Below are 9,334 nucleotides of genomic sequence, written 5' to 3' on the forward strand. Positions count from 1 at the left end.
TTGCATATCTGCCCCAGTGCTGACACACTGGATGGGAAAACACCTTCAATCCAAATTGCCAGGTTGCCAATTTTAAACATGTCAGGAAAAAGAAAATCTAATTTGTTGCAAAATTCTAAAACAACGAGAGCTATGAAGGTGGCCAGAAGTCATAGAGTTCTCCTCAAGCGGAGCTCAAGACGATTGAGCAAGCTAGACGTCAAGCGGGTCTTAGAGCAGGCAGATCATCAACACCAACAACACGTTCATTATATGGCATCCCAGCACGCTTCTGAGATGCCGGAACAATCACAGGCATGGCGCGAGGAACAAGTTCAGCAGCAGGACAGCTTGAGAACTGTCGAAACGCCGGAGCAGGCGAACCATCTACAGCAGCAATTTGCTGAATATAGGCGGATCATCAATGCCAACAACACGCAGACAAAGTTGTGGGCAGGGGCTGATAGACAAATAAATTTAAAAAATTGGAATACCTCTTTAAATATAATGCTTCTTCTTAAGTTGTTCAATTGTATCAATTTGTAACAATATTTCTCATATGAATGCTTGTTTATTGAATTTAATACATACATCGGCCACATAATTGTGTTAAGCAGAATAAGACTAGGTTCACACCTGCGCCCGGTCTCTGACGGGGGATTCCTTTCTCCATTCCGGTTGAAAAATGTGGAGGGAAAAGTGCTGTAAGCTAGATGGAGAAAACAGGCGGAAACCTGGTGTACCCCATTGGGTCCGTGGGTTGCTGAAGGTAGATGCTTTTTTAAACTGTTTAGATTTCTGTTCGGGGGTCCCCGAGCGGACCCCCTGAACGGAAACCCGAACGCAGGTGTGAACCTAGCATTACAAATCATTGCAAGATGTTCTCTTCTGAGAGCTACCCTCAAGGACACAGGGATTCTCCATTTCTTTGATGCCTCCTCCTAAGCCCCCCCAATCCATGTGTATACTATATTACATAGCGTTTATGAAAAACACGGGCAGATTATATGCAGTGACTACTAAACACAATGATATATCTGTTTAATCCTCAGCTCTTTTGTATGTGTAAATGCCCCTGTAAATAAACAATTAAATTGAACCATCATCATAAAAGTCACATTTAGAATCCTACTGGGAGCAAACAAGAGGCGATAATAACCAAATGTAATGTTTATAAGCAAACACAACCGCACATCAATATACACAAACCAATCCAAATCAGTACAACCTACTACACTATCCACAACTCGCTAAAGGACAGTGTCCAAATAAACAGAAAGGAATAATCAGAATAAATAGACTTAAACAATATATTGCATAACATATACAGACATGAAAAATTTGATGGAAACGCAAGTTTCCAAAGCAAGAAGAGGTAAGCAAATAATAAGATTGTTTATGTGAGAAGACAAATACAGATAAACCGAGATGTATAATGTGACACAATCTATGTACATAGGGCTGAGAGCGCACATATATCTGTACGTGCCCTTCACTTGTGTCTATGTTTATGAATATTAACTTGAAAATGGTTCCCTTTATGATCAAATGTACTTAATGTCACTTTGCCACAATATTTTGTGTTGTATTTTTCATCCACGTATTTGCATTGTAAGATATTGTTATCTATTGAAGTTATAGTATTGCAAAAATCAATACAAAACTTGGTTAATAGACTGTAACTTGCAACAATAGTAAAAGGGTTTATATCTATGGAATAGCTGAACGGATTTGGATAAACAGAACACCAAAATGCTGAGGATGACAGCGGCGATCAGACAATGTATGTCACTGGGCTTTTTGGACCTGGCGACAGATGAGGAAGGATTAAGTTAGAATTTATAACAAGACAGCATTACTTAAAATGTATTTAGCAATTCCACATTGAACAATTGGGTAATGGGTACAGCAAAGGGCACAATGAAGTCCTCTTGTGTGCCAACTTGTTAAAGTCTGGAATGTATTCTTTTGCATTCCGAGGATTTTTCCCCATTCTTAAACCAATGCGTGTGGTCTTGAATCAGTTTGGAAAACATATTTTACTTGGAACAAACACCTGTGATTTTCTTTATCTGGAGTACATATTTTGGCTCTGCACCCCTTTTTTAGTATGACTACTTGCATTCCATGTCTTTTTCCCATTGTCGAGCGATGGTGGCACAAACATCTATGCAGGGGCGGACTTGGCATTCCAGGAGGCCCAAGCCAAATTAAGTCTTGGGATTTGTCTATTTAAAATTTTAGGCCATGCCCAAAATTAAACAGTGTGTGTGGCATGCTGAGCTACCTTACCCATTAAAATGCCAGACTCCCCATGTTGTAGCCACACTGTATACTGCTCCCTTTACCATCCCGCACACTGTATACTGCCCCCTTCACCAGACCCTACACAGTATATTGCAGTAGCTGTGTAGTGCATGTTAGCAGCATTGCCTAGTACCCAGCATCTCATCAATACACAGAAGTGAAGGACAATGTACTATGCCAATACTTGTAGGATTCCAACAGCTACAGTTGGGACACAGGGGACAGGTAATCTATAGCAGCAGGCAGAGAGGCAGGGAGAGAATTCCTGCCCCGTGACCACAATGTCTGCAAGTCAAAAATAGAGCAGTCTACTATGTAATACATATAGTATGTTTATATGCAGAACCTATCTATCTATCTATCTATCTATCTATCTATCTATCTATCTATCATATATCTATCATCTATCTCCTATCTATCTATCTATCTATCTATCTATCTATCTATCTATCTATCTATCTATCATATATCTATCATCTATCTCCTATCTATCTATCTATCTATCTATCTATCTATCTATCTATCTATCTATCTATCTCTATCCATCCATCACTACATCTACAAGTCATATTGATGTGTCTATCCATCCATCTATCCATTAGACATGGCTTTTCCATTTTGGTATGTTTTATGTTGTTGAGCTTGTACATACCTTTAAGTTTAAGACCTTCTAAGAACTCAGAGGTTTTTTTTTAATCATATCCTGATATGTATCCTGATAAAATTCAACTTTTAGATCCCCCCCTCCATCTTTTGGTGAGAAGCCCTTCATATTAGTGAGTAGCCATCATTGGGCTCAGAAAACCCCTCTCTTATGTGCATGAGGACTTTAAAGTGTATTTTTCGACCTTTTCCTTTTCTGGCAGTAATTGAGCAATTGTTCCATAAATTCTGTAATATACATTATTAAGAAATTCTGACTCCTGTCCATGAAATCCGGCGCTGAAATCCACTTTCTGTCCCATTTCACTATTAGCTTTAGAAATCCTCATTGCTTCCAATGAGTACAGAGGGAGTACATGTGTAAGGCTACAGGCACATGAACATAGTGGTTTTTGTACTTGCAAAAACTGATCCGCAAAAAACATGTCCACATCGCATCAGTATCTCATCCGCAATCACAGATCCCCTGCACTTATATCTGTAAATCTGTGTCACACATATGGACAAGAATAGGACCTGCTCTATAATATGCAGATACTTTCTACACTGGACACACAGCGAAATGGGACAGAAATGGGACAGAAAGTGGACTTCTGTGCAAGAATTTAAGAAAAGGAGCCAAAATCTGTTAATAATATATATTACATTTATTAATGGCACAAATACTGCCAGAAAATCACAATTTGTTAAAAAATGTAGTTACCCTTTAAGTGCTACATTATCACATCAATAACCACCCTGAGTGTAGGGCGAATCACCTGGTATAGATGGAGGACAATGTATTGCATCCAGTTCACTCTGCCAAGTACAAATTATGGAGCAAATATTCACAATTTAGTGACAGATCACTATTAGTTTTGCTTTGAGGAGCTATAAATCTATATTGTGATCTATTCAGTGCAATAAAGAACATGACTTCAAGAAATACAAGCAGGAGAAAGAAGACAAACAGGAGATTTACCAGCCAAGTCTTAATCATCTCCAGATGATCCTGATCTGCTCAAAAGTCACAAGTCAATATGGTTAATAAATGTTTCCAAATGGCAGATACATGATGTAATACAAAGGTGGCGAGATAACACAAGACTCTGGTATCTCTGCCTTATCTTCAGTTACAGAGCTGGTCCACAGGCGCCTTTCCAGCAGTTGTAAAGTGAATGGCAGTTTTCTCTGGCTAGTCTGGCATGCTGATATTTGTAGTTCCACATGGCCTCCACATGTATACTGTGAAAATATATATATATTCATACAGCACATTTGCTTTAAAAAAAAATCTACTTTTTTTTTTAAATTTCCTATTGTTTTGATTAGTAGCCTATATATAGAAAGAAACAGCTCTGCCCCTACATGTGCATGGTATTGTATAATACTGGATACTGAGCACTATACTGAGTATGAGTGTGAATGGAGCCTAAGGATATGTTCACATGCAGCAGAGCTATTGGAGAATGTTATGCCATTGGTTTGCAAGATATAGGACCTGCTGTATAATATGCAGAGATTGACATCCATGCAGCGGAAAACTCCATTGTGATGTATGAAATGGTTCTTGTCACAGAAAATTTTCTCTGTGTGAATATACCCTAAGCACAATCGGGGAGGCAGAAAGCTGAAGACTGCTGTATCCCGAGATCCTGACTCTGAAGACCTTTCTCTAGTACTGGTGCACTAACATGGAGGGAATATCCCTTTACCTGTGAATTTATTTTTCTAACAATATAGCTAATGTGCCAGGATTAAAAAAAACATCATGACCTGCTTTAGTGGAAAATAATGTATATTTGGCTCACTGACCCTATAGTACCAGGCACATCAGTAACCACTATGATAACTGCATATCAGTGCAACTGAGCCAACTTAAAGGGGTATTCTAGTCTACTATAGCCTTGTCCACTCAATGCTTCGGGATTGGTGGTCGTCTCACTGCTGGAACACAAGTGATCACAAGAATAGGATACCCTAATCCCTCTTCCCACAAGCTGCAAGAGTGTGGCCACGAAGCTACTGGATCTTTGCCAATGCTATAGACATTGAATGAGCAGGACACAAGCCCGACTGACACTTTATTCAAATTTTTCTGACTACAACCCCGCATCAGGGGAAATAGGGGGGCTCAGTGACCTGTCCTAGTGATCAATGTAGATCTCTGTGGTCCTAGCCCTATCAATCTAGTTGCTATCATGGATCTATTGGACTAGTCCTTTACACTGCTCTACAGTATGAGATATGAATGTAGAGAATACAGGAGCAACTCACATCAGACAGATCAGATTTAGTGAGGAGCTCGGCTATATCGCAAAGGTTTCTATATAAATTGTATAGAATTCTATATTCTATTAGGCTGGTTTAATGCAAGCACTTTTTTGGCATTTTTCTACAGTAAAAAAGTGCCATTAAAAATGCTGTGTAGAGATATTACATAAGAGATCATGTATAACCTTGCATACATAGTGGATTATTTTTGCCATTTTTCATGGCTTTTTTTTTTTTTGCCTCTTTTCCATTTTTAGAAGTTTTCCTGTTGATTTGATTATATGAGAAAAGCCAGAAAAAATACAAGAAAAATTCTACGTAAAATATACGCCAAAGGCAAAAAATCCCATAACAAAGGCCAAGCAAAACAAGCTTTTTTTTGTTAAAAAATAAAATTGTATTGGAAATACTGTGGTGGAAGTCTAAAAAACCTGAAAATGTCATCCCGAACATAGCCCATATCCGAGAGATTCATAGATCTGGCTATTAATAGGGGGTCAAAATGCTAATATGACTCTACAACCTGTCAGAACTTATATAACATTGGAGGACCACTTTATAATCCACTCATAAGAATATGTGAATTCAACAAATGTAATAAAAGCAAACACTGGCATCCATAAGACCATAAAGTGTAATAATAATAGAAACCTGTTCTCCAATCTGGGGCGCACATTACAGCTGTTCACTAACATCTGGGCAGATGTATGGCTCCGCTATGTCCGCAGAATGTCTTCTATGAAGTTCTCCATTAACCCCTTAAATACACTATGCCTGTCACTGATCCAGCAATGTATACTGGAAGAAAATACTGCTACAAACTTACTAAAACTAATAATATTAGAACAGCGGGCACAACTCTAATACAGATGGCAAAAACTTCATTACAGGTATGGTAGAAGTTGTATTATATGGAGAAACCTCTACTAAACACTAGATTCTCTGTTCCATCATATATTATACATATATTATGTATTATACTTATACACATGTATATACATACATATTTGCCATACTTTATTGAGAAGACCACCCCTCTAGAGGACTACTTGCTGAAACAATTGCAACACTATTTGACTATATAGGGACCATGTACATTATGCAGAAACAGGCAATATGTATGTATGTCAGTATGCTAGATGGGTTTTTAATGGCTAGCACATTGACCCATTCTTTTCTATGGCCCCATACACACAGTGGATTATTATCATAGGTCCATATGGGGGGGGCAATAGTCAAGAGGCAAAACTCAGGACAGGTATTCCTGTCCATTTTGCATTGAAATGTACAGGTCTGTGAAGGGTACAGATAGAATACAGATACCATCCATGTGCCCTCTGTCCTGTTCTATCACGGACCTATATACGCACACTTTTGTGTCAATAGTCTCACTAGCCAATCAGTCTTTTCCAGGAGCCATTTTGATTTTTCTCAATACCTTTCGTAGCCATCAATGAGCAATAACCAAAAAGTTAAGCACCAACACCCAAAATTCAATTGAAAAATGGTCGTCCAGTGGGTGGTTAATATCAGTATGTGTAAGAAATGGTGGAACTGTAGATCAGTCTGGATAAGAGGGTGGTCTGCTGAAAGAGAAGGTCTACAGAGTAAGCTAAATAGGCTTCCGTATCTCTCTCAAAGTACATATATGTTATATACACGCATATGTAAAAATAAAATATATGTGTAAATAATAATTATACATCTATGTCTATGAAATTTTATATATATATATATATATATATATATATATATATATATATATATGTTTCTAATGCTTGAAACAGGCTTAGCTGAAACATCACCGTATGAGGTAATAAACCTCCTTCACTTTTTCACAATTTTTGGTGTGCCGCCTGCTTTTTTGGAGTTATATTGAACGGGACAAATCTTTTTCCCATTGGCGAGCACCCTAAGCTTAGACTGGTGCGGTCATATATATTTTGTGTATATGTTTCTAATATATATGTATGTGTATGAAACTATATATAATATAATATATATATATATATATATATATATATATATATATATGTACATAAATATATAACATTTATGTAATGTAAATACATCATATATTCATATCCAGCAATATACTATGTAAGCCCTAAAGATTGCTTCTATTGTACGTTACATGGCAGGTACCAAAGTTTTTGCTCTTAAAATATAACAGAGAACACGAGACACCGAAAATGGAGAAATGAAGCTTTTTAATCCTAATATTCCTAATATTTTCATATCAAACCACACAATGTGCTATGACTATGTCCAAGAATCAAAGTATCAATCCAGTAAATGAATCCTTTAGACTGTCAGCTCTGTGGCGCAGGGTCCTCTGTTGTTTTATGATGTGACTTTAGATAACAATGTTACAATGTAACAATTCTAATAATGAGATAAAAAATACATAAATAAAAATAATTCAGAATGATCTTAAAATCAACAACCCCCTAAAGATCAGAGTGTTTCTATGGAGTCACAAAGTGTCCTGCTACATGAAGTACAATGAGGCTGAGAACTCTACAATAAAACAGACACAACTCCAAAGGAAAAGCATAAGGAGCTAGTAAAAGACTCAAGTGCTAATATCCAGAAAGAGGGAAATACTTAGTAAATCAGGGGAGAACCCCCCAGATAAGAGGTGAGAGTAGATGCAGAGGTCCATGGCAGATGCAGTAGTTACCTGGATAGTGGAAGAGCAGCAGAGTCTTCTTGGGAGGAGATACTTTCTTTCCTTCCTTCCTTCCTTGCCCTGTCCTCACCTGCTGGCTGAGCTCTCAGCAGCTCAGTGCAGCCCTCAGCATCCTGCACAGCTTTTGTACACCAAACCCCCCTCACATGGTCTGATTTGCAGATAAATCTACTGCCAAAGGGCTCTTTAAGACATCTTTGCGTCACTTTCAGGCAAGTAAACTTGTGTGTTCTCCACTTGTGACTCACATACGCCCTCTATGGGTGGCTCTTCATATTACACAAGACAGGTCAAAAGCAGGTTAGGTACATAAGAGATAAGCCAATCTGTTGTTAACCTAAGTAATAGCAGGAGAAATTATATCAATAAACATCCCAGTAAAGCAAGTGTGAAGCAGAATATCCAACCCTTCCCACCGCAGCCATATCTTGATGTTATTTTTTTACCTTCCACCTTCCATACACCATAACTTTTTTATTTTTCTCAGTTATAGAGTCGTTTGAGGGCTTCATTTTTGTGGGACAATTTACAATATTCTGTATAGTGTACTGGGAACATGGAAAAAATCTACATGGGGTCAAATTAGAGAAAAACTGCATTTGCGCGACTTTCCTATGGGCTTTGGTGTTCCTTTTGCAGCACCAATGACAAGCTACCTGAATTCTGCGGGTCGGCACACTAATACCATATCCTTTATTGAAAAAAAAAAAATCCAAAACTTAGAAAAAAAATCTGTATAAGATGTCATTTTTTGCGAGACCAGATGTGCATTATTTTGAAAAATTAAAACTTTTATTGGAGGTGAAACAACTAAAAAACTGCGAGTCGCTCTTTCAGTTTATGATATGGGAAAAATATTTTTATATTTTCTGTAGATCTGACGTTTTCAGTACAGGGATACTGAATTTCTATGTGTTTTACGGGGGTGATTTAAACTTTGAAAAAATGTATGTATTTATTTATTTAACTTTTATTTTTAGACTGTCTGGGCCTGATCACTAATTCAATAGACTGCATTGCAATGTATTAAAAAAATCCCTATACTTGTATTACAGGCTGCACCCAATAGTCCTGAACGATGGATAGCCTGGATCTAGTGTGAACCTAGCTTAAAGGGGTATTCCCACGTCGCATACTCACCAGTCTTCACTGCTGTAAAATCTTTTTTCTTCCTGGTTTCTTGCATCATTTGGTGGGCGGGGTTTCCCATGCAACCTGTCGTTTAGCTCCGCCCCAAAGTAACATGTAGCTCCGCCCACTGCATAGCGTGATCCTATGGGGCGGCTGAAGGGCCTGTGATGTCATCAAAGGTCCTTAAACACTATATGCACAATATTGGACTATGAAGTACAGGCAGGAGCAACTCCATTCTGTGTTACATACAGACACTGCCTGTCTCTGCCATAATGAACACAATTGAATTAGCTAGCCTGATAACTG

At 38.0% G+C, this 9,334-nt stretch overlaps 1 protein-coding gene across 2 annotated transcripts in view; it reads right to left on the reverse strand.

The window, feature by feature from the left end:
• The window catches only part of SLC6A4 (solute carrier family 6 member 4), a 68,461-nt gene extending 60,325 nt beyond the window's left edge, over positions 1-8,136 (reverse strand). For both annotated transcript variants that reach the window (XM_075263762.1, XM_075263764.1), the window contains exon 1: positions 7,886-8,136. The gene's annotated coding sequence lies outside the window, so the exon portion shown is untranslated. The remainder of the gene's footprint in view (positions 1-7,885) is intronic.
• Positions 8,137-9,334: the final 1,198 nt, after the last annotated feature.

This window comes from Leptodactylus fuscus, chromosome 2 (assembly GCF_031893055.1).
Source record: "Leptodactylus fuscus isolate aLepFus1 chromosome 2, aLepFus1.hap2, whole genome shotgun sequence".
NCBI lineage: Eukaryota > Metazoa > Chordata > Amphibia > Anura > Leptodactylidae > Leptodactylus > Leptodactylus fuscus.